The 25,705-nt window shown below is 47.8% G+C and overlaps 1 long non-coding RNA gene across 32 annotated transcripts in view; it reads right to left on the bottom strand.

The window, feature by feature from the left end:
- Positions 1–25,705, bottom strand: part of LOC140601793 (uncharacterized) — a 277,650-nt gene that overhangs the window by 28,919 nt on the left and 223,026 nt on the right. For 24 of the 32 annotated variants that reach the window (XR_012004874.1, XR_012004870.1, XR_012004878.1 and 21 more), the window contains 5 exons: positions 23,005–23,995; positions 7,271–8,299; positions 2,480–2,713; positions 1,286–1,694; positions 40–197 (listed from right to left, as the gene is read on the bottom strand). This is a non-coding gene — a long non-coding RNA (uncharacterized lncRNA). The remainder of the gene's footprint in view (positions 1–39; positions 198–1,285; positions 1,695–2,479; positions 2,714–7,270; positions 8,300–23,004; positions 23,996–25,705) is intronic. The other 8 variants (XR_012004869.1, XR_012004876.1, XR_012004875.1 and 5 more) reach the window with 8 other exon arrangements.

Genomic DNA, 25,705 nt, shown 5'->3' with positions numbered 1-25,705 from the left:
TTGCCACCTGACTGAGCAGAAACGGGGTTCACCACCTACCAGCTGCAAGACTCAACCAGCATCCATCTCCTCGTGCCCCAAGGTCCCAGGTTCCCACCGAATGCTCCCTCCGTGCACCCTCCACTTCCAAGTGGGAGCGTCAGCAGGACCCGGGCAGAAGGAGAATAAAAGAAGAGCTGGGTTTTCTTGTATGTTCCCTAGCAAAAAAAAAAAAAAAATTGTCCTAAATGTCACACCTGTATTTTGTTGAAAAAGAAAAGAATCCTAAAGGCAAAGCCTATTTTTAGAACTTTGACAGCAGGAAGGACAGTCCTAAAACACTAATGAGCACAACAAACTCAAGGTTCTTCGGGGACAGTTTGGAGACCTTAAAACTTAGTTTTGAGTTTCATAATTTTGGTTTTGTTTTGTTTTTTTTTTTTAATCAACATGAAGCTTTATCATCAGCGCCATAAAATCTGTTATCATTTCTTAGCCTTTGGAGGTCTTACTTAATTTAAATGTTGAACTACGACACAATTTTCATAAGCCTACACTGCTCACCATATGTTTCCAGAGAAGGCTGTTTGCATTGCCTCCCCCATTTGATGAACTAGTTTATAGCGGTGAAAATGTGATTCGTTTATTGATATTGAATCAAAACACACTACAAAAACTTGATAGCTTACTCCTCGAGCTTTGCATCATCGGTGACAGATGAGAAAAGTGTTCAGCAACTTAATCTGATTTACCATCATAAATATTCACATCTTACGTATTTATTCCATGAAACAGTCGTGTAAGCGGCTTTCATCTATTTGCAAATTTATTATCTTGACTGTATAATGCAAATCAATTATTAAATCTGTTTAGTAACATGCACCCATCCAATAAATAGCGAAGGATATCCCTCTCTCTCTCTCTCTCTCTCTCTCTCTCCCTCTGTCTTCTGAAGTGAATTAAAATGAACAGGATGGAGCTCTAGAATCCTGTAATCTGTCATGCCAATGGTAAAGTGGATATTTCCATCATGGAATACGCTAAACAAGTTCTCTGCATGTGCACAGTGAGTGGATGATATAATTCCACCATTACTAATAATTTCTTTCTTAAAAAAATATGTACTTTGAGGAGTTTTGTTTCCAGTAACATGACAGGCCAAGCATTCAGGCAAAATCTTGGAAACAGCCAAGAACTCTGAATATATATATATATATATTTTTTTCATTCTTAAAAACACCTTTATGAATTATCAAGCCAAAGTCTAAGGGGAAGTTGGAAGTGAGAAGCATAGTAATGAAATCACTTTTGCCTTGAGCGCAAATCCAGTGAACTTTCGTCTTCATGGCCTTTATGAAACACCCATGTCCCATTACAAGTGGAGAGTGTGACAGGAGACCCTCTGTCCTCAGAGCTGGGAGCCCAAAGGACCCCAGCCCCCTGTGAGGGTGAGGGGAGCAGGCCCTGCACCCAGCTCCACAGAAGACCAGCGCGGTGCCGAGAACATAGGGCTGGGAGCGGGAGACACCTTCAAGAATTTGTCATGAAAGGGAGCCTGGGTGGTTCAGTCGGTTAAACATCTGCCTTCAGCTCAGGTCATGATCTCAGGGTCCTGGAATCGAGTCCCACGTGGATCCCTGCTCAGCAGGGAGTCTGCTTTCCCTCTCCCTCTGCTCCTCTCCCTGCCTGTGCACGCGCTCTCTCTTTCTCTTTTCCTGTCAAATAAATAAATAAAATTTTTTAAAAGGAGGGAGGAAAGAAAAAGAAAGAAAGAAAGAAAGAAAGAGAGAGAGAGAGAGAGAGAGAGAGAGAAAGAAAGAAAGAAAGAAAGAAAGAAAGAAGAAAGAAAGAAAGAAAGAAAGAAAGAAAGAAAGAAAGAAAGAAAGAAAGAAAGAAAGAATCATGAAAAATAAGCCTTCTACCTAGATTAACATTAACTAAAATAAAATTCATAGATTTTTAGGCAAATGCTACCAATAAAACCAGAATAGTTTTGTTAATACTGGCGGGGGTGGGAGGGGGAGTAGATTTTAAAGTAAGAACACCATTAGGGGATAGACAGGGTTACGTTATAATAATACAAAAAACTTACTGGGAAACATTTTTGCCCTAATTTTATTATTTGTTTTGTTTTGGCTTGGTTTGGGAGAAGCTATTGTTACTTTTACTTGTTTTTTCCCCCAAACCTTATATATACCATGAGTTTCCAATATCCTAAAGCCCTTGGCTTTGGAACTGAAAACCCAGCATGTTCCATGGAAACAAGAGTCTGAGAGGCAGAGCTGCAGCAAGAGGGCTCGCCTGGGAGCGTTCTTGAAAGACGTGTCTTTGGGGGAAGGGGCAGGGGGTGGAATTGGGCAGCAGGAGGGGATGACTCCCAACAAGGTGACAGCTGGACCTCAGCCATCTGCAGAGCTGGGACGCCTTCCCACATCTCTCCCAAGCGGAGGCCAGCAGGCCGGGCCTTGACACCCCCAGGTCAGCCAGTGATGGGACTCACTGGACATGGAACGTGCTCAAGAGGTGAGGGAGCCCCGAGTGGGGTCCTTCCCTGTGATCGAGGGCAGTTCCCGGCGAGGCAGCGAGTGGTGAGTGCCCTGGCCCGGAAGAGAGGTCTGAGTAGAGCCCCAGGTGCCTGCTGCGGTCCACACCACGGATTCCCTCACTTCTTCTCATGGGGCTGCCCCAGCACGGAAGTTCCTCCAGGATTTTGGAGGGACCGGGTACCTGGAAACTTAGAAAAGAAAAGAAGGTTGTCAGGCTCCATAGTAACCCCCACTGCACAGCTGATCTCAGGCTGTGACTGACGTTTGTCATCCCCTCCTCCACCGTAACTTCAAGATACCGGCTCCTTCAGCTGCACCTCTGGTGGTCTAGGCAGTTGCCGGGTAGGTGACCCAGACACCTCCGAAGGGTTGGAACCCCTGGCTATCACTCCCTTCTCAGGACACGACTCCTGTACTTGTCCACCTGCAGTTAAAACCAAGCATTAGGAGCGCCCAGAGACTCCCCAGGACAACCTCGGAGCACCGAACACCTCCTTTGGCCTCCTTGTGCATCTACAACCCTACCTCCCCCAATGATTAGGGTCAGTTATGCCTCCTGCTGGCCCACTGTCAACTGTCAGGAGAAACTCCAAGTGACAAGGTGTTGGGCGTAAAATAAAATTCAGTAAGGGTCTTGCTGTGTCCTCTGGTAGGAATATTCCCCACACCCCCAGAAGCCACAGAGCCTAATATGGTAGGGGCAGAAAGCACAGTTCCCTCCGTTGGTCACTGGGAGCAAGGGTGGGTAGGAAGCCTCCTACTCCCATCTTCCGGTTCTCAGAGCCGTGCACTTTACATGTCAGGGGCACAGCATCGTCGACATGGCATTCTGCTCCTGGAGGGTCATGCTCCACACTCATGAGCCATTAGCTCTAATCTGGAACCTTAGCTACTTTCTACATCTCTGGCAGGCTGGAAGCTTCTAGGTGGTATCATTTGTGATGAAAACAGTGGCTCTCATGATCATGTGCCTACTGCTGAACCCCCATTGTGATAAAGCAGGTCCCTTGACCTGAACTGATATGACGTGGAAGCCTGTGTTGGTGGGCAGCGGTGCTGGCTTAGGCCCTGCAGGCAGAAAAGGCAAATCTGTACCAAGACTGTCTAATGATCCCAGTCAAGATTCATCTGTAGACAGTAGAAGAGATCCCTGTAGTCAGTTTTTTACCAGACACCTGTTACTAGCACTGGGCACTCCGCGGCTCGTCTCTGTTGCTAGCAGATTAGGCACGTTCAGCAACAACCATACTTAGGTAGCCTTGGTGAATGGAAGCTCATGCCAATAGGCTGACATGTAGCCTTCGTGTCTGCCACTACGGCCCTTGTACTTGCATGGGGGTGGCTGAGGACAGGCTAGCTGGTGTCAACTGGCTGAGTCGTTCTCTTTGTTGGATTGCTACCTCTTCCATGGTGAACGCACTTTGCTGGGCATGACCATGTGATACGTGCATCTTCACACTGTGCTCACTCCTGAAAGCCCATTTTCAAACTTCTTCTTGTCTCCCAAATGCCAATCTTTCTCTTTCCAGAATATTCATCCCTGCTCATGCACTTTGCCATGAGTGTCACATGGCACATCTTCTTATCTTAGGTCATCTCTCCTTCCCTACAAAGTGGAGGACCAGATGACCTACCCAGATATGTGCCCTAGAGGATTTCTTCTGACTGCCATCTTTCTTTTTTTCTTTTTCTTTTTTATTGGAGTTCAATTTGCCAACATATAGCATAACACCCAGTGCTCATCCCATCAAGTGCCCCCCTCAGTGCCCATCACCCAGTCACCCCCACCCCCCACCCACCTCCCTTTCCACCACCCCTTGTTCGTTTCCCAGAGTTAGGAGTCTCTCATGTTCTGTCTCCCTTTCTGATATTTTCCACTCATTTTTCTCCTTTCCCCTTTATTCCCTTTCACTATTTTTATATTCCCCAAATGAATGAGACCATATAATGTTTGTCCTTCTCTGATTGACTTATCTCACTCAGCATAATACCCTCCAGTTCCATCCACGTCAATGCAAATGGTGGGTATTTGTTATTTCTAATTGACTGCCATCTTTCAAGTCCATCCCTGAATGGTCTAACCTGCAGCCCATTTTTGACACACAAGCAACAAATCAAGTCACAGGGCCCCATAGGGGACCATTGGTATGAGCTGAGAGAAAAATAGCAGAAAACAGTAGTGGATGATAAGGGGCCCAGCTAACTGTGCAACTTCCTCATTCACTCTGACCCTGCTTATGCCCAGGCCTGGATATCCCACTTCCCCTTATCATGAGTCCACCCAATCTTTTAAGTCAGTGAGCCTCACAGAACCCAACCCGGCCATGTAGCTAGTTAACATCCCGTGGTAATAAGCTCCAACTCTACCTACCAGGGCCGAGAAGCTTACTGAGAGCTACTTTTCAAATGATGCATGCCTTTCTGCTCCTGATAAGATGGCCTTTCTCCAGAATGCCAGTAATTAACTCGTGACTCACCCAGGGCTTGCCATAAGCTCCACGTGTCTTTCCCCATCATACATCTCTGTGGTACCATAGAAATCTATCACACCACACTGTTGCTCCCAGTGAGGACCACAGGGTCAGCCAGGTTGTATGACACAAACAGCAGGGTCACTTACATCACCACCTGACCTGCTGTAGATGCTTTTCTTCCTGAATCCTACTCAAAGATGACAGCCTCCCATGTCACCCAGAAAAATGGGTCAAAGCAGTATTTACAGGGGCAGAACATGCCATCTACAAATCCAAAGAGGCCTACTAAGCACTGTTCTTTTTGTTAATGGTGGAAGGCATGAGATACAATCATTCTTTACTTTGGAGGGGCTATCCCAGAAAACCCCAAGTCTCTGGATCCCTACAAATGTCGCTGATATGGGAGGCCTTGGAGTCTTCATAGGGTTGATTTCCCAGCCTTTAATGTGTATGTGTTTTACCAAGGCCTCCAACTGACTTCCTACTTCTTGCTCATCTGATCCATTTAGCATGAGCATTGGTGCTATGGATAAATGTGACATTCTGGAATTTCCAGATAGTCCAGGTGGCTTAAGACTATTAACAGGGCAAAGAATGGAGGGTTAATATGGTTCTGGAGCAGGACTATAGATGTATCCTTTGTTCTAGGTGAATCTGAATTGCTACTGATCTTCTTCTCAGGGATAGAAAAGAACACATTTCCCAAACCAATGTCTTCCTTCCATAGACCAAAGACTGTTAATATTCCCTAGTAAAAACTAATCAACCAATCATACAAACAACCACTTCTGGCAGACCAGCTGCTAGGGGAACTACTACTTGATTCACTTTGTGGAGGTTCTCTGTCCTCTATCATGGTTCATCTAGTTGGTATAGGGGCCAGACTGACAAATTAAATGGGGCTGTGACAAGGACCACAACCCTCATGTTCTCTGGCTTTGAGGGCAGCACTCGTCCCCAGCATTCCTGCCTCAACATGGCATGTGATCATATTTATGACTTACTACCTTGTGGGGAAAAGGTGGGGAGAAACTTCAACATTTCTTTATTCTAAGCAAAGGAAACAATGGGCAGATTCTCCTGAAGACCGAATATATCTACTCCTGGTTGTACTGGAGGGAAATGACCACCAGTAGGTTCAGAGACTGGGAGTTGGACCTAAGCCAAGATACCTTTCATTAGCTGACTCTGGTCTCTACTCCAACAGAGGGGCCATGGTGGCACTTTGGGTACCCAAGTCTCAATGTCAGTTCAATAATCCTCAAAAAGCTTAGATATTCCCCTAATGTGAATTTGCCTGCACAAAGTGCCTGGGTCTCTTTGGAGAAGAACTGGGGGAAGTACTGATGAAAACACCTGCTGTGATGTTGTGGGGTCCAGGGAGAAACTCTGTTTCCCCTTCAGTCCATGGTTTCTGGGTCTGAGAATTAGCTCAATTAGGCAAGATATCATGACTATTACTGGGGTGGTTTTTGCTAACTCTCTCAATCACCCTATTTGATTTCTTTTCATTGTATAAATTAACCAATACCCTCAAGGGCTACCAATCTGTCTCACTTCGAGGGACAATATGTCTATTGACCATCTCCTTAGCTCGCTGCTGGGCAAGATACTCTCTGAGAGCTCCACTGGTCTTGCCTCTCAGTGGGATCCTTGCCTACACCTTCCTTCTGATGATGAATACAACACTTGACCTCTATCATCCCCTTTGCCCCCAAGAACTCATCCTGTGATCCCACATCTATCATCAGCTCTGGCCCACAGAACATAGCCATTCCTGAACTTCTTGATGATGCTGGCGCCACTTTCCACCATTCACTCCTTTGTAACCAGGAAGTCTTCCAGCCATTTCAGGAACATGACCATTATAACACGACCACTCCTGGAGCTGTTCGGTCCCTTCCTCCACCATCTGTCTGAGTGTGGGTCTGAGTTTTCAAGCACCATCCTAGCAGAGTGTCAGCATTGCTTCCAGGGCTTCTGACCAAGATGTGAAGTCCTATGCCAAGGCAGAATGCTCCCTTGTCACTAAATTCTCTCTATTCAACTTTATACTCTTTGACTCAATCCTATGATTACCTTCTTGGTTCTTCTGGGACATATTAGCTAGATCCTGCAGCTCCTTTGCCATATAGCCACCTTTCCTTAGCCTGCCTGACTCAGATTCAGTCACACTGTCCTGAGATTTGGCCCTTGTCATTTATCTGCTTGCCAGGAAGGAAGATGGGGCTGGATTCTAACGGGGCAAGTATTGTCTTATAAGATACTTGCCTTATTTGAGGCTTCTGTAGGATTTCTAAGAAAGAGGAATCAACAATCTTCTACATGGGATAAGGCACCTCTGCAGGCCTGGAGGATTCTAGGGAACATAAGGGTGCACGGTTCTCAATGTCCAAGTATGCATCCTCAAGCATTGGGGTCCCACTTATTCCCTATTAGGACCCTGACTTTGGAGGCCTAGAAATTTCACCTTCTCTAAAACTCTGCTATAATCAAGATTACAACTGCTGATCCAGCTGACGTGCTTTCCAGCTGGAGAACATTGGAGTTTTCTTATATGCCGCCAAGGAGGTACTTGGACCTTCACAGTTTGCCTTAAACCAGTGAGCTTCCCCTGAGCCTCCTGCTCTCTTCAACCAGAGGAGCACTCAGCCACCATTGCCCTGTACCATGGACCTCCAAGAGCCTTTCCAGAGCCAGCTGGGCTCCACTCCCCACCAGTGACAGGGTCCTTGCTGTTAGCCGGCCTTGTACTCATCTCCAATTTTCCATTTAGAGTCCACTTTTTCACAGCCAAGTCCTGTGTCAACTGCCTTAGAGGTTTCCTGGGAACGGTGTGAGATGGAAAATTGCATGCAGAAGGTTTATCAGGTTTATCAGGTTTATCAACCTTCCTGAGAGGTTCCTGAGAGACAGACAGGATTTTTCAGTAGGAAAAGCTAACTCACAATGGGGTTGCAAGGGACGACACCCCTAGCCAACCCTAAGAGGTGCTCTGGAATTGAAATAGCCCATCAGGTTTGGCTCGAATTGGGTGAGGGGGCCGAGCTTTTGTATTCCTGCTTGGTCAGTTAAGAGCATGGGCGCCATCCGTGGGCATATAACCTTGAGCGAGGCAGTTCCTGGCCGCAGAGGGTGACGTCCAGCAAACATATCCATTATGAGCCTTAGGAGCCAGGCTCTCACCAAAGTGGTGTGGGTGCATCCTCTGGAGAGTGGTCTGGGCAGCCAAATGGGACCACTCTTTGTTCTCTTCTTTCTGCTCTTGCTCTCTCACCTGAGGTAGTACACAGGAAGGTCCTATTTGAATGGGAAAAACAACAAAAGGAACTAAGAAATATGGGGTGAAAGAGGAAACCTCAATGAACATTTCAAAATCTCATCCCACCCAGCAACTTGACAGTTTGCTTCCCTCCACACTCTGCATCCTAACACATGGTAGGTGCCACCCTCTTACCCACCTCACTGAACCACCTCCAGGATCACAACTATTTTACACTTCCCAGGACCCTCCGTCCTCCCACAATAGCATCACCAAGTGTGGCATGAACACGTGAAGTCATCAAACAACTCCTTTGTTATTCCTTCTGGCCAGTTATGGGGTTCCATGCCAAAGAGAGGAGGCCCAAGATGGAGCAGAAAGGAGTTCCAAGTATCCCACTGACCAAGGTTTTTTTTTCCTAAAATTTTGGAGGAAGATGTTGGGATATAACGCAACACAACAGATCTGAGAAAAAGATGTGAAGACACCATATTCTTTTCTCAAGCAGGCAAGGGGAAATTACGGTGAACCTGTTGGGAGTGATGCAGGTGCACAATTCTGAAGATGGTGCTCCGCGGAGGAGGTGCCCACGCCCCTGGGCCATGCGCTCAGGTGGGCAGAGCCCTGGCTTAGAACCAGAAGGCTTTGCTGGGGATCAAGAGTGAGGGACCAGGAAGTGGCCCTGCTGGAGCAAGTTTGTCCACCCTCTGGGGTTCCGCTCTAGCAAAGCAGGATCAGGAAAGAAGCAAGCTCTGTCTCACAGAGTCCTCATGCCCGTGAAACAAGAGGTCAGCGCCACCTGCATGAGGACGGGGGCCAACATGCACTCCTTCTGTGCAAAGAATTGCCCTGGGGGCTTCTGTGTGGATGACTCCCCCAAAAAGAGAACTAGGGAGAGAGACCCGAGGACCCATCCCCTCAATAAACCTGTGGCTCTGTCCTGCCTGGGCGTCTTTTACTTAAGCTCCCTACAACTCTGTTTCCCCATTGGTGAAAAGGGGTAGGAACCCCAGACCTATGAATGCGTGCTAAGGACTAAAATACAGAGCACTGATGTATCAATTCTTATTGTGGAATAACAGAAATTATGAAGTTGTTTTAATGTTCCAGATCCTTCCAAAGAATACCAGCTGTGAATCAGGAGGTTACTCTCTTTTTATTATAATCCCCTCTCCCATGTTTAAAGTACATCATTTTCTGTGAATTGAAGGGTCACATTCTCTATCATTAGCTACCGAGAAGGCTTGACTTTGGTTAGCATTTTGAACTTGCTTTAGGGTAAAAAAAAACCTAAATTCTGTAGATGGCAGTATCTTTTGGCTGAAATCACTGTCTACCTCTCCCACACCCTCCCCATTTCATGAGCTTCCTCCCTGACCAGCTGGGCCCTGGGCTAAGCAGTGAGGCTTCTCCAGAACAGCCTTGAGACTTGGGGGCCTGACCATAGCCCCCAAAGCCAGAGGGGGCAGTAGGGTGACACTCCACAACCCTGACAACAAAGCCTACAGGATGCAAGCTTTCTAGAACCCCAGCCTCCCCGCAAAGCTGGGCCCTTCCCTCCACCACTGGCCCTCTCTTCCACTGTCATCATCAGAGAAGGGCAAGCCCACCAGGTGGCCCTGACCTTCCTGTGATGTAAGCAGGCCCTAGGGGAGCCCAAACATTGGGCACATTCCCGCTGAGCCAACCTGAGTCAGACCCACCCAAAGGTCATTGTATCTGCCCCATTGAGAAACCAGCTGAAATCCCACTCCTTCTGGCAAGTGACAGGAAACCAAGAAGACACCCTGGCAGTTCTGAGGTTAACAGGGAGGGTCCTGACAAGCCCAGATCTCTGGTTTCTGTTCCTCCCAGGGTCCGGGGCCCTCCCACCCGTTAGTCAGGGATCTAAGTGAATGCAAGATACAGGCAAGTGGGCGAGTGACAGAGGCTGCCAAGAGGTCAGGGTGGTGTCACCCTCGCCTCTACCTCTCCTGGCCATGGCATACAAGACATGTGTTCATGAAGAAATCTCCCCCTATTGCCAAACCACTCTCAATTCTTCCCAAGGCAGGGAATCACATCTGGGGAGTGACAAAGGCCACCCACAAGTGATCAACCACAAGCATTTGGATAACTGAATATAAACCAAGATGTTGGTCACAGTTTGGTGTTGTTAACAGTCAGAAAAGAGGAGAGGAAAGGAGAAGAGAAGAAGGGAGGGGAGGGAAGGGGAGGAGACAGGAGGGGAGGAGAGGAGAGGAGAGGAAAGGAGAGGAGAGGAGAGGAGAGGGGGAGGGGGTAGGGGAGGGGAGGGGAGGAGAGGAGAGGAGAGGAGAGGAGTGGAGAGGAAGGGGGAGGGGAGGGGAGGGGAGGGGAGGAGAGGAGAGGAAGAAGAGCATACCTGCCCTGAGCCCTGAACCCCCATGTGAGTTTGACTAGGAGATGCTCCTATTTGTTCCATTGACCAAAGGAGGCATGGGATTGGTGAACTCAACACAACAAAATAACAAAATCAGGACCAAATCACTATGAACCAAAAAAAGGAAAACAAGAGAAAGGACCCCAAACTGTTATTTTATTTGGAAATAAAATGCAAATTGTTATAAAGAATAGTGGTCAGATTGCTATAAAGCAATTTATAGAGCACTATAAATGGCCCCTGGTCCAAGCACTTGATGCCCTGCTGAAAGGGGATGCCCAAGAGGCGGGGGAACACAGAGGATATAAAGAGCCACCAGCCAAACCCCAGCCCAACCAGAGGGGTTAGTGGGGAGCCATCTGCCCTGGTTCTCAGGAACGCAGGCCCAGGGCAGATCACCTCATTTCTGAGTGGGAACAAAAGCCTTTGACACATCCTGCTTCAAGAAACAGGAAACTCAGAGAGGTTTAGGAGGGTTCCAGGAGATGACAGATGGACTAAGGACCGACAAGGGTCATGGGAGTTCTGAGCAGCACGATCCTTACACACTCTTGAGAGCTCCAGCGTGGCCACTCAGGGATTGTGTCATGTGGGAAAGTTTCTTAACTTCCCAAAAACTCAGTTTCCTTATCCGTAAAATGACAACATTAAATTATCGTGGAGCTTGAGTGGGACCCCTCTTGGCACATGCCTGCACATCACCCTCGGCGCTGCCCACTGCTTTCGTCTTCGGGTCAGTTTTGCAGAGTTTGACAGAACCGAAGTACTGAGAGGGTGATCACCCCACGTGGCCCTCCCCTACCCCGGATGCTCACCCTGCGGTGTCACCTCCTGCAGGCCAACGTCACTAATCAAGACGACACTAGGGCAAGACCCCAGGCTTGGGACTTTCATCTCTGACCTGCCACTGAGCCAGTCACGGTGGCTCAGTTTACTTAGCTGGGGAAATTTGAGCTTTGGGCTCCGTGGTCTCTGAAGTGCCCACCAGGCTAACAGCAGTTGAGCCTGTGCTCTCCTAAGGCACAGTCTCTGGTGGAGCGGAGTGGCCGTGTGCATGGTGAGCTCCTCCAGAGATCCAGGCCAGGGCTCCCAAGCCAGCCCATCAAGGTCCCCCCATGAGAAGCCACTGTCTGGGAACAGTTATTACAGCCCTTGCTGGGACTGCGGCAGAGAAGCGCATCTCCAGTGTGTTCAAATTTCCACCAAGCTTACATCTTGCAAAAGAAAGCAAGGTCGAGTGGGTTCTCTCATTTGTAAGGCCACCCATCCAGGCTTAAGAAGACATTCCTTAAGCAGATACCGTCTTTAAGAACCCCAAGGAGCCAAGTGTTAAACAAAAGTGGAACTTGAGATATTTTTCTCTTGGTTCCCTTTTATGAGCCTCCTGCTGCATGTTTTGCAGTTGCATTCTCGGGCACACTCACACCTTGAGTACAAGGGCACGCACACATTCACGGCAGGGTCCTGCCCGAGGGGTGGCGATTCCTAATGGCCCAAAACAGCACTCGGTATTGGCACTGGTGGGAAGTTTAACAGGGTTTTTCTGGACAGGCCTGTGGGTATCTTATGATACCTCCCAGCTGCCGGGGGAAATTACCAAAAAAGGCAAATGAGGAAAAGGTCCTTTCCAAACACATCAAACATCCTAGCTCCTTGTGCACAGAGATGGCCATGGTTCTCCCAGAACCATGAAAGGTGCTCAGACTTCCAGGTTAAAAGAAAATTGTATTTTTGCTCCTGGACTCCCCCATGGTGTTTGTCACTTTTTTTTTCTTTTTAATTTACTCATAAGAGACACACAGAGAGGCAGAGACACAGGCAGAGGGGAGAAGCAGGCTCCCTGTGAAGAGCCCAATGCGGGACTCAATCCCAGAACCCCAGGATCACACCCTGAGCCAAAGGCAGATGCTCAACCACTGAGTCACCCAGGCGTCCCTGTTTGTCACTATCTTATTGCATTGGCCCCAGGGAAAAGTAATAACAGCTTTCTGGGCCTCAGTTTCCCCATCTGTGAAATGAGAATGTTTATTATATGGCATCCCAGATCCTTTCTAGTTGCCAAATCAAGGGAACATTCTCTCCAACAGATTTTTAACCCTGTGGGGCCAAATCTCTGGTGAAAATGTGGACCTTCTCTCTAGAAGGATATGCAAAGGCTCATAAACACACAGAATTTATGCACAGAGTATGAGAGAGCATTCAGAAAATCCCTGAAGCCTTCACAGATGATGGGCTTAACCCTTTCAGCTCTAGGAGGACATCTCTAAAGACAATCTCTCCGAAAGAGAAGTGAAAGGTATGGCAACTGGGCGAGTGTGGAAAACTGAAATTTTAATTTAGAAATTAATACAGTTATCTCATTCTGAGCTTTTAAAAATCAAGCCATAATTCTGTATAATACTTCAAAAGATAAGGGATGGGAGATATGAAAGCAAGATTCATTACTGTGATAAGCTATATAAGCTGCATCTGAGACCAACTGGAAGCGCAGAGTCAGATTCTGATAGAGCAGGTATTAGGCAAATACCCAAGGCTGCAGTCAATGACTTGAGTGCTTTCCCCAGATGTTCCACCCATGTTCCAGGGCAGGAGGGGGGCTGGCTACAGCCCAAATCAAATTTTTATATTCCTGTAAGATAGTGCCAGGCACTCAGGTTTCATCAGCCCCATATTGGAGACATCAAGGCGCCACGTCATGGTTGGATAACTGTGCATTCAATCCATTTTACTGAAGACAGGACAAATAAACTAAGAATCAAAGCACCCGATGACTCGTGTCAGAGGTATAAATTGAAAGTCAGCACTTGTCCTGCATATAATCTAGCTGAAGAAGAGTTTATGGCGCAGAAGCCTGCGTGCGGACTGTTGCTACTCCTTCTTGAAAGGAAAGCTCCTCGCATGTACGTTTGTGTGCACGTGTGGGTGTGTGCACGTGTGTGTGTAAAAGTGTAAGCATGGGAGAATGTGCATGCATTTAAAATGCTCACAGCTCACAGCTTTAAACAATCCCACCCACCCCAGGAAAGTGGAAAAAAAAAAGAAAAAAAGGAACTCAAAAATTTCTGTTTTACTTAGACATAAAATGCAAGGGCCATGGTCAAAATCGTAGTTGAAGGAGTGATTTTAAAAGAGTTGCTTGTTTCCAAACGTGTCCCAGAGTCGGAGTATATCAGGGACTCTCCACCGCGTCCTCACCCACTTCAGTATGATGTGCATGTCCTGGTTCAAATAGCATTTTTCAAAGGAACATTCTGGAGATTGTAGATGCTCGTATCCTCCTACTCCGCAATGATGCCAGGCAGCAATAAACAGGAGCTTAACAAACAGGAGCCTTTGCCCTGTTTACTCAAAGACCAAGGCTCTGCATTCTTCACTGGTGTCATCCCACGACACCTGGCACAGTGTTTGTCATGTAGTTGACCATAGCCGGTCAGTTGAATTAGAAGTTACTGCTCTGAAGCCAGTGAGTGAGATGTGGTGGCGAGCACAGGGGATAAGAGACAAGACACGGAGCTCCAGTTCTGTCCCCCACTAGCTGCTTTCCTTAGGATCTACTTCCAACTTCCCTTGACCTCTGTTCCCCTCTCAATAAATCAAGAGTGTGAACAAATATGAAATCCAAGTCCCATTTGGCTTTATGCTTTTGTGAGCTCGTTAACAAGAACTCAGCATCAGAAGGAACTCGCCCTGAGTCTGCCCATCCTGGACTTGTAATCAAAAGGGGTGTAAAGAAATGGGCAATTCTTCAGGCGTGAAGTAGGTGTGCACACTGTGTGTGCTAGCCACAGTGTTTCTAAATGGCTTCTGATTTCTTTGGAACCTGAAGCCTGCTCAGGAGACCATCTGCGTTTTTAAAAATCCTTAAAATCTGTCCTGAGGGTTGGGTTTGAAAGCTGCACTATAGGGCCACTCTGCCTTAGGAAGCACAGGTGATTATTGAAGTCCCCTGGGTAGTAAGATGCTTTCCACGAGGAGCAGTGTTCTGCGTGCTACACTGGTGGGACCATGGGCTCCAGAGGACAAGGATGGAGATTGAGGTCCTATCTTTTTTTTTTTAATTTTATTTATTTATTCATGACAGACACAGAGAGAGAGAGAGAAAGGCAGAGACACAGGCAGAGGGAGAACCAGGCTCCATGCAGGAAGCCTGACATGTGACTCAATCTTGGGTCTCCAGGATCATCCCTGGAATGAAGGCAGCGCCCAACTGCTCAGCCATTGGGGCCGCCCAGAGGTCCTACTTTCTTGAGCCTACTTGGAAGATGCTGGCAAAGGAAAGAAAGGGATCAGGGAGCCAATAGGTCAAACTCAGGAGCCAAGTGTTGTCCCTGATCTAAGTGTCACCCCAGAAGCCAGAGCAAGAAGCTTTGGTGGAAAGCTGCACTGAAAGAGAAGACAGCATCTGTTCTCAAAAGACCAATGTCCCCCCGTGGACCTTCAGGGCCAATCTGCTGCAGACACCGTTGCTCAGTGCTCCTACCTTGGGGGGACCTCCTGGCCTCCCCCATCCAGGGGGGCCTTTCTCAATCCCTCCTCCACCCCTCAGATACCCTGAGCCTCCCATCCACCAGGCCTGCTCTCCTGGATGCCTCATCATGTCTCCACTGTTGCACTGAAGTCATTGCAAGGTGATGGCTCTGTCTCCCCTGTTGGAAGGAGGTTCCTTGAGGCAGGGTGTGTACCTAACGCGTCTCTATACTTTCAGTACTTAGTACAGTGCCTGGAATGTTATAGGCACTCAACAAAAGTTGAATGAAAGAATAATTGAATGAGTGGATGAATGAATGAATGAATGAATGAATGAGGAAAGCTGGCAAGGTGGGGACGACTCGGGAATGTATTCACACATACACATTTATTGAGGGCCAACTCTGTTGCTGGGCCGAAGGGACAGTGGAACACACAGGGTGGCATTGGTGGGAGACGGGACACTCGAAGGCTCTGCACTCCATTGAAGGGCTTGCTGGCCCTCCGGGCACTCGCTGGAGTGTAGCGCAGTCATCAGCTCTGTGTCTAGCTCATTGTCTGCCTTGCAAAACCAGTCAGTATGCAAGCGAACACAGCCAGTGCTAATGTGGGCACCTCTGGTCCCAAGGAGATGCTTGGGAAGGTTTAGCAGGGAAATGATATGCCTCCCCAGGGCAAGGGCGAGACATTGAAGGACAAGACACTGGCTGCCTTGGGGGTGGCTGAGGTCCGTGTAAGGTCAGGTTATCCAGAGAGCTGAGGTCCTGAGTGCACAATGTACAGAAGGAACAGGATATGCAAAATTCAATTTTATAGTGTATTAAACCAGGGAGAGAGAGGAAGCATGCACTCCCCTAGTTCACGTGGCTCTGCTAAAAGAGTGTGAACTTCTACTCATCCTCAAACCAAGTGGCACGAGGTACAGGTTGGGGGTGTGTGGGCATGTCTGTACTCTCTGGATGGAAATTCGTAGCAAAATGAGTGTCAGTGGATTTCTCTTATTAGATGACTTAACCTGTCATGAGCCTGATAAGTAAGAGTCAACAAGAAAAGCCACCCAGAGTCGAATGCATTTTCTAACAGAAGGGGCATGGGATCCACCCACAGACCCACCTATCAGGCCCTTGACCTCATCAAGTCACTTCACATCTCTGGGCCTTAGGTTTCTCATGTGAAATGATAGGGGACCCAGACACTAGAAATGTCATCAGTAAAGCCAAGAACAGCAGCTCACAGCTCTGGAATCTACGGCAGTTCACTTCCCTGGACCTCCCTACAGCCAGGTGAGGCCTACAGACCAAGGGAACAACCAGAAGGGGCAAAAACTTTAACATTATTTTCCCAGGCTCCCATGGTGGTTGGTGGAGTTAGCCCATGAGCTTGGGTCCCTGACTCTTGGGTTCTAGAAAAACTGCCCAAGCCTGGAGGAATGAGCCCCAGAGGACGGTGACACAGTGGAACCTCAAGGGAGGGGCTGGGAGCTCTTTCCACCCCCTCACTCAACGTTCTGAGCACTTGCCCTCAAATGGTTAACTGAGGTGACTCAAGGGTGAGCATAGGGCTCAGAGACTCTTTGATGTACAGAGTCTTACTTGGCATGGAGGGTACATGGGGGAAGGGAGGAAGTGGTGCTTTGGTGGTTTCATGTAATTATTTTCCAAGACTAACAGGATGCTATTCTCTTCAAACAAATCTGATGTCCTTGTGCCCTCTTGCCCTTGATTCAGATCAGTTACAAAGACAGCTTTCCCCAAGGTGATCTGGACATGTGGCTCTCCTTTCAAATCGTCCTTCAGAATGCCTTTGATGTGTGGGTCCTCCCTCCCCAGGCACATTTTCCTCAGCTCAGTGGGCCATCACGTCGCCTTCGAAGCACTTTCTTCCCAAAGTGGTCTTTTTCCACATAGTTCCTCAGTAGATGTTTCAACATCAAGTGGGACACACATTTACGTGAAATGTCACTTGAGCATCGGGCTGCTTCCCAGATGGAAAGCAGTTTGGGGCCTATCGTGAGCTTAACGTTTTGCCCGTTAGTGACGGAGGGCTCACGCCAAAGGCCCAAGAGAGATAAATGTAAAAAAGTGAAGCCACTTTTACTCACTCACTCACAGGCACAGCATGAGCTCTACTCTGGGCTGAGCTCTGCCTACAGAAGAATCTAGATGCTTGCATCGTGAAAGGGAAGGCAGACATCAGTGGGTTGTGAGAGATCGACGCTATGAGGAAGGAGTCCTGGTTGTCAGGAAGCTCCAGAGGAGAAGGTTGGAGAAGGCTCCCACATGGAGCCTGGAAGGATGAGTGGGTTTCCTTCCTGTTCTTTATCTCTAGAAGATGGTGACTCATCCACCGTGTGTTGAAAAGAAAAAACTCCACCTGCAACGTTTGCCGATTTCCTTGGTGTAAATACTCCCGGGGACCAATAGCAAGTCTCAGGCTACCTACCGGCTGTGACCCCCACCCCCACCCCCGCCACAACAGCATACCGTCGTGTCCACCGGACAGATGTGATGGATGTAGATACCTTCAAGCAGATAGATAACAGTGAATAGCTGACGGCGAAAGATTTAGGAAGTGATAAGTTTGAGTATTTATTTAATTATAAATTGTTAAAAAAGTTTAGATTTTTTTTATTTATTCATTCATGAGACACACAGAGAGAGAAGCAGAGACGCAGGCAGAGGGAGAAGTAGGCTCCATGCACCGGGAGCCCAATGTGGGACTCGATCCCAGGACCCCGGGATCACAACCTGAGCCAAAGGCAGATGTACAACCACTGAGCCCCCCAGGTGCCCACAACTTTATTTTTAATAGTGGTTATATTTAATAACCAGCTCCCAGAATTCCAGAAAACCAGTCAGCTGTCCAGCTCACCACAGGGTTATCCCTTCAGTTACCTGTACAGCCTTGCAAGCCTCCCCCACGTCCCTGGTATTAGGCCATCCTTCTGACCGGGCTCCCTGCCTCAAGAGGAGTTGCTCTTCCTCCCACTTTCCCACCACTCCCACAGTGTGGCCTTGGTAATCTTTCTAAAATGCACTGAGACCATGTCTTTCCCCTGATGGAGACTCTTTGGTGGGTATTCCATCCCCTCCCTGCATGATGCAGACCCCTTGCCCCCACCCCTGTGTCCCTGCCACCCCCTCCTCCAGCATCCTATCCTCCCAGCACAACCCGCGGCTGCCCTGTTCCCCTGCTCCCTACAGCACCTTCCCTTCTTCTTCACACCCAGTGCTCTATCCTCCAGATCCCCACTTGGACATGACTTTCTGGGGAGACTTTCCCTCGCTCACCACCCCTGAGAAGGTCCCCGTTGTGCTGCCACAGAGCCTGGACTTGAGCCATGGACACACTTTCCAATTGGGTTGTAAAAATAGAGCTGAGTGTGGGGCCAGGTGCAGACTGCCTGGCTGTGACTCCTGGCTCTGCCACTTACCAGTTAGGGGTCCTTAGAGAAGCCAGTTCACCCTCAGAGTCTCTTCCTCTCCTGCAAAATCGGGTAATAGTAGCCCCGACCTCGCAGGCTTAGTGCAAACCTCCTACGCTTCAGCCCTACCGAGTGCTTGCAGCAGAACCGGCCCACAGCAAGGGCTCCTAGGAGGGAACTAATACTGGCCCTTGACAGGCCGCCACCAGGACCCGAGCTGCTGCTTCTTCCTGCTGCTGTCGACGTAAGGGTAACACATCGGGGGTCAGTAGATGCTCAGGGACTCTGCCGAAATGAATGACCCGAGGAAAGAACGGATAGGGGAGGGAAAAGCTGGGTATTCACTGCAGAGAGCGAGCCCGGCAGGAGGCCCACGACACGCACACTCTCGGTGGTGGAAACAAGCATCAGTGCAGCCCCAGAAAGACTCTGGAGGCCACTGGTGGGGATCGGATCCGTCCAGTCCCATTTCCCCACCTAGTTGTGGTAGTGAAGCACCACAGACAGGCCAGCTGAAACCACAGCCACAGGCACTTATTTTCTTGCAGGTCAGAGGCTGGAAGTGCAAGGCCAGGGTCTGGTGGGGTTGATCCCGAGGAGAGCTCTCTCCCCGGCCTGCAGACAGCTGGCTTCTCACCATCCCCACGTGCCCTTCCTAGGGGCTTGCGCACACGAGAGGCCCTGGCATTGAGTCCTTTATGAGGACACTACTCTTATTGGATTAGGGTCCTACCCTCATGATCTCATTTAAGCTTAGTTACTTCCCCAGACACCCCATCTCCAAACGCAGCCACGCGGGGAACTGGAGCTGCGACGTGAGAATCTGGCAGCGACTCAAGTCTTCAGCCCATAGCCTTCCTTCCCCCCAACGCGCGCCTCCTGCTCTTGCAGGAAGAGCAGCCCCGTGTGTCGTGGGCTCCACGCTCTGGGGACAGGCGTCCCATCAGCGCTGCCAGCGGGCCAGCTGCTCCCAGCACCTCTGCTAACGACCAGCTATGTGTGTCCACTGCGTCTGGAGCCCGAGAATTTGTTTTTTTAACTGGGGACCTTATTAGCTACTAACTGCTGAGAGATGAGAAATTGCAATCAGACCATTCAGTTGCTTGGCCTTTCAGGTAAAATTCCCTCTCGGGGGCCCGCCTCCGTCTCCGCCTATTCAAAATTTTCCAGCCAGTTCCATTCTGTCAAGTAATTATTTACAAATTAGATTTCCAGGGAATACATGATCAGAGAATGCTAGCACCACACACATAAATAACAACAAATTATTTCTCCAAATAGCCCAGCATTATTAGGAAACTCGAGGACCTGTCGCCCACTCTCCCCACGCTGACAGCACTTATCAGCCCTTGGTCTCCCCGCCTGGAGCTGGGGATGTGTTAGGGACACAGGGCGAGTGACAGAGAGCCCTGATCAGTGCTGTGGTCTTGGGCTATGATGGAACAATACTCTTTTCAGATCATCTTCTCAATTCAAAATACGCAGGCACTCGATAAAAATAGGAAGCATTTATTTGCGGTTTCATTAGAGCTATAATAACGGCTTGTTGTAAAGCATCTACTATTTGCAGGAATGGGCCTTCAGGCTCCATCAGCTATCTGGTCCCCTCTTTTCCAGGAACAGAACAACAGAGTTATTTGAGCCCAGCTGAAGAGAGGACGTGGGCCGGCCTCCCTGCAGCTAGGTGTGGCCCTCTGGGCTCCGGCCAGGGATGTGCAAGACGAAATGTGCAGAGGCGAAGGAAGGAGGGCTCCCGGGACGGCTGCTCAATAAAAGCAGAAGGGAGGGGAGTGGTGCCCTTTGTCCTCTTCCCCTTTCCTTCTCCCTGAAATATGGATGTGATATGGCGAACGCCCACAAGTATCTTGACCATGAAATGACCATGAGGTGGAAGCCAATCATGCGCGGACTGGAGTGGTAGAACAGCAGGACAGAGGGGCCTGGGTCCCTGGTGACCCGAGAACGGCCATCCCGGGCCTCGGCTGTACGCACCACACTTCCTCAGTGAGAGGGAGACGCTTTACCTCATTCGAGCCGCTGTTAACCGGGCGTTAGATGCAGCCAGGCTGGTTGTAACCCACGCCACGCTTTACACACGTTCCCTCCACACAGGCAGAGATGCATTCAGGAGCTGCGTGCTGCATTTCTGTTCCCTACGCCCGCCCACCCCCCAAAGCCTCCCAGGGCCGTTTAGGATGTGAAGTCAGTCCTGCCTTTATTAAAATCCAAGGCAGCAGAGCCCTTGCAGAACTGACCCTCACCTGCCAGAAGTGCGTCAAGGTCAAAGGATCAGCGTTGAATAGTGTTTGCTCTTTGCCTTTTTCTGAAGACCTCATGATAGAAACGTGGGAGAGAGGTGATAGAGTGTGTGTGTGTGTGTGTGTGTGTGAGCAGAGTGGTGAGTGTGCAGAGTGGTGTGTGTGCACCCATGTCTGTGCCCATGAGCTCTCGTGCGTGTGACGATGCTGGGGGGAGAAAGGGAGAGACAGGGAACAGAAGAAAAGTGTGAGATGCTGCCAATGAATGGAACTGAATTACCATTTCCTATCAAAAGCACCATGATTCTGATTAACATTTACATTTAAGCACTAACTCATCTGCACTTAAGGGTTGTTAAAACTCTAACCACTATAGCAAAAAATTTAGTATAACAGCTCGACTTCATATAATTTTATTATTTTCGATAAAAACGAAATGTTAAGTGTATAACTAAAAGTGATTGGGTTTTTATGTTTATGTAAGACTCTTCACATGATTAGAGTCAGCAGTCTTTAAACTTCATTGTCAATGCAGCTCCAAGTTTTGGTGTAAAAAGGGTGATCACCATAATCCCAGGATACATCTGATCAATTCTGGGAAATACCCGAATAACTATGAACCTCCCAGGGAAAAACAAAAGTCGTTTTTATATTTCTTTGATGATATATGTTACTACGCTCACATATTTCAAATAAGAATCATATAAAAATAATAAAATAGCAAGAATAAGACCCACTAACATGCTGAAAGTAGCTTAGAGTCAGTAATCAACTAGATCACACACTTTACCCTGAAATACTACAGTATTTTTCAAGAGTGTTAATGGCCTCTGCCTGCAAGAGTGTCAGACCCATGTTCTTTTTTCCAAAAACCAAAATGACAATAATTAAACCAGGCAGCTGCTGCCCCCAGTAATATGACAACCTCTCCCCGCTCCCTGGAATTTGCTGGAATCACCCTGCTTGAGCTCATCTCATTCGAATTAGCTGTTCCCTCCCTGTGCCCCAGCAATCTGGGTGAGTTTCCCATCTATTAGCTGAATTATTCAGATGTTTTCCCACAATGGCACTAGCAGTGCTCATATAACTAGTTTCTAAATCAACAGTGAATTACATTATTGACAATCTGAGCAGATTAATTAAGAAATCTGTCAGGAATGACACTATGAGAGCTGGCTCCTTTTCAAGTCCGATCCTCAGCCTTCGAGATAGACTCATACCTGATGTGCTTTCGGAAGCGGAAAGGCAAGCTACAACACCAAATCTGGGTTAGGGAGACGGCCCCTCGGGGCTGCCAGGAAGAGCCAGGGTGGGCTGGGGGCAGTAGGCGGGCACATGTGCACACACACGCGCACACACACCCCATGGGGTTACTGGCTGGCTTACATCAACTAACAAGCAAGGCTGAAAAAATAATGTTCTATGCAGAGTAGAGGGCGTGCGCACGTGTGTGTGTACTGTTGTCACTCCCAGGCATGGATTCTGGTAACAGGAGACATCACGAACATGCCAGAAGAAGCTACTTCGAGACACCTGGGTGGCTCAGCTGTTAAGCGTCGGCCTTCAGCTGAGGGCGTGATCCTGGAGTCCCGGGATCGAGTCCCACCTCGGGCTCCCTGCATGGAGCCTGCTTCTCCCTCTGCCGGTGTCTCTGCCTCTGCCTGTATCTCTCATGAATAAATAAATAAAATCTTTTAAAAAAGAAGAAGAAGAAGAAGAAGAAGAAGAAGAAGAAGAAGAAGAAGAATCATCTACTTCACCTTTTGGGTTTTGAATGCATGTGTTGCAGCATTTGGGGTCTCAACCTCCAAAGACTAAGCAGCCTGAGAGAGACTCCCTGTGGTGCTCCACGCTGAGAAAGCAACTCCTCTATCCATCTATTTTTTTTCCCTTGGAAATAGAAGTTTTGCCAACTTTCCAGACAGTATGACATCCAAAACCCAGCACAAAATCCAAATAAATTAGTGAAATACAAGATAAGAATATCATAGTATTCCACTGCTCTATTTGATTTAATAATTCAATTCAAAAAAGTTTGGAAATCACTAAATCAGTCGCGATAGTTCTGCAGATTTACAGTAGCTGACATGTAAGGTCTGAGGTCTGAAGTCCAGATTCAACTCCGACCCCAGTCCCTGAGGAACCGGGTGGCCTTGAGCTGGTCACTTGTCCCCCAAAGCTCAGCGTTCTCACCTGTAGCCATCCGTGCCTCCCAAGCTGCAGTGAGGACCACCAGGAAAGACGGGTTTGAAGGGGTATATGGCTGGCATTCCAAGCACACTTGTTACCCGACACACAGCTGCAGGAGGTCACCTTATTTCATGTTCACAACAACATTTCCTTTGGTTTAAGAGTAAGAATGCTGAGGCTCACAGATGTTTACATAAATATTCCAAAAAAAAAAAAAAGCTGGACACACACCACAGTCATTGGGCTCCCACGCTGAGGCCGGGTGCCCTGGGCCAACGGGTTGGAGCTGAGTTCCTTCAGGTGAGTCAGAGTTCTCCAAGAGGGTGGGAGGGGGTGCAGTGTGGGTTCCAGGCTAGGAAGGAGGGTATTCCAGAGCCTCCCCTGGGGAGAAAGGTGCCCAAACCCGGGGGGAGACTTGCAGGTGCATGGTATGTCTGGGGACCAGTGAGCACTACTGGACTCAGTCTGTGCCTACAGCCAAGGAGCTAGGTGGAGGCTAAAAGAGAGATCAGGATAATAATACCAATCACAGTGATTCTCACCTCTGGAGGATGAGCTCTGGGGGGGCACCGTTCCAGGTGTTGAGCCCATGCTTGTGCCACCACGTGATAGTTGAAGGCACTAAGGTGCAGAGAGGTTCGGTGACTTGAAATTGATTTGTGAAGTTGACTTGAGAGTCTGAGGAATGAGGAGAGAACATTCTGTCTTCTCAGAACTCTCCATGAAGCCCTCCCCACCCAGAAAGCAGCCTCAGGCCAGCCTGAGACACCATCCAGGGACAGTGACAGGCGAGCAATCAGGCTGATGCTACCTGAGGCTGTTGAACAGAATTTGGAAGGACTATTTTCCTGGTATGTTGCAAAAGCAATTCCTACATTTTGTCTCTTCCACCTCCAGATTCTGTGGTTCCAGAATGTGGTTCCATGAGGCTCAGGGTTGGGTCAGTTTTGTGACTTGGTATTCTCCAAAATCCTCACTGGTCATGTCCAACCATCTGAAAGAACGTGGGACAAAGAAGGATGGAGTTACACACACACACACACACACACACAGAAGAGTTAATATGTGTTATTTCTACAGGGCTGGAGTCCAGAAGTAGGGCGGTTACTATTTTTTCCTTATGATCCTCTATATTTTCAAATTTTCTACAATGGCCACTTGTTACTTTGGTAATCAGAAAAAAAATCATCTTAAACAAAAATAATATGTAACCACAAATGGCTAACAGAAAGCCATGGCTTCTGGAAGCCTGCAGATGGAAACGTTGTGGGGCGTAGTGGAAAAAAGCGCAGAATTAGCAAGTCACAGCCTGCCATGTCTTGACTGTTACACTCCGGGCAAGTCATTGACCATTACACTCCGGGCAAGTCAGACCTCATTTCATCATTCACAAAATGAAGTTACGATGTTTCCTCAATAATTTCACTAGATTTTTAAAAGGGCTCAAGCCAATTATGTATTTAAGGTGATTTGTATAATGTAAAGGCATCCCTGTTGTCATTACTCTTATCAATGTTGTACTATTAGTATTAGTATCAGTATTGGTATTATTGATGTAGAGGCAACATGGACACTCAAGAACAAAATTTTTCTTTATATGAAAATATTAACATAGATGATAACTGTTCTTGTAGGGCAGTTACATTACAAATGAAAATAAAGGGAGCCCCTTCTATTTGTTTTTTATAGGCATTGATTAGCCTATTGATATAGATTCAATGGCTTTAAAACCAATCAGTCAGACTAAAAGCTTGCCCAGGGATCTGGAGAGAAACAAAAGAGTCTTCTTATATCATCCTTCCCAGTTTTAAGATGAGCTATACATCCTTTAGGCCAGACGGGAAGGTCCTTCTGCAGTAACACAGCTTGCTGTGGAGGATGACTTTCCCATGGCAGTTGTCCTTGGTCCTGACACTGCTTTTGATCTATCCAACCAAAGAAATATTCATCCTTAGCAAGTGCAACCCTTTTCAGAGAAACCACAAAATGGTCATTTCAAATAATCATGATCCTGTTTTATCAAATAGCATTTATACATAGACCTGCAGTATGAGATACTTTAGAAACCTGCACGCCAAGTAAAACAAAATATATCGTGCAGACTCTTAATTTATGACCAGAAGAATGCAGTTGTAGTGGTGGAATCTTCCCATTCGAGTTGATTCCATAAATGAAAACAAGAGGTTTGTCCTTAAGTGGTATTGATGATACCCGTAGCAATCACGTTTGTCAATTTCATTAACCTTTCAAATTAGGTATTCATAACGTGTTAATGACAGCATAACACATCATTACATTATTCAATGTAATTTCATGGATATTATGTACAGTTGACCATGTTAGAATCTCTTGTCTTTACAGCTGTTAGAAAACATTATACTTTCCAAGATTATTAGGGATGTGTGAATACCAAACAACTACAGCTCAAATAATGGTCCCTGCTTGGCCTTGAATTCTGATCGGGGCGTGACTAGACAGTTTCCACTGAAGAAGAGCTAAACTCCCTGGAATGCTTTGTGTAAGAACTGAAGAAACGCAAAGCTGACAGAGAGCTTGAGAAGTTGTTTAATTACATTCTTGGCCTTCAGATTGGCAGTGATAAATTGAATTATGGCTCAGCAAATAGTGACTCCCTCACCCCCTTGGAAGAGAGCACACTTTCCTACCCCATGACTATGGGATTGGCCAGGTGCTTGTTCTGACA

The sequence above is a fragment of the Canis lupus genome, chromosome 12 (genome assembly GCF_048164855.1).
Source record: "Canis lupus baileyi chromosome 12, mCanLup2.hap1, whole genome shotgun sequence".
In the NCBI taxonomy this organism is placed as follows: Eukaryota; Metazoa; Chordata; class Mammalia; order Carnivora; family Canidae; genus Canis; species Canis lupus.
This window is presented reverse-complemented; position numbering and strand designations above follow the sequence as displayed.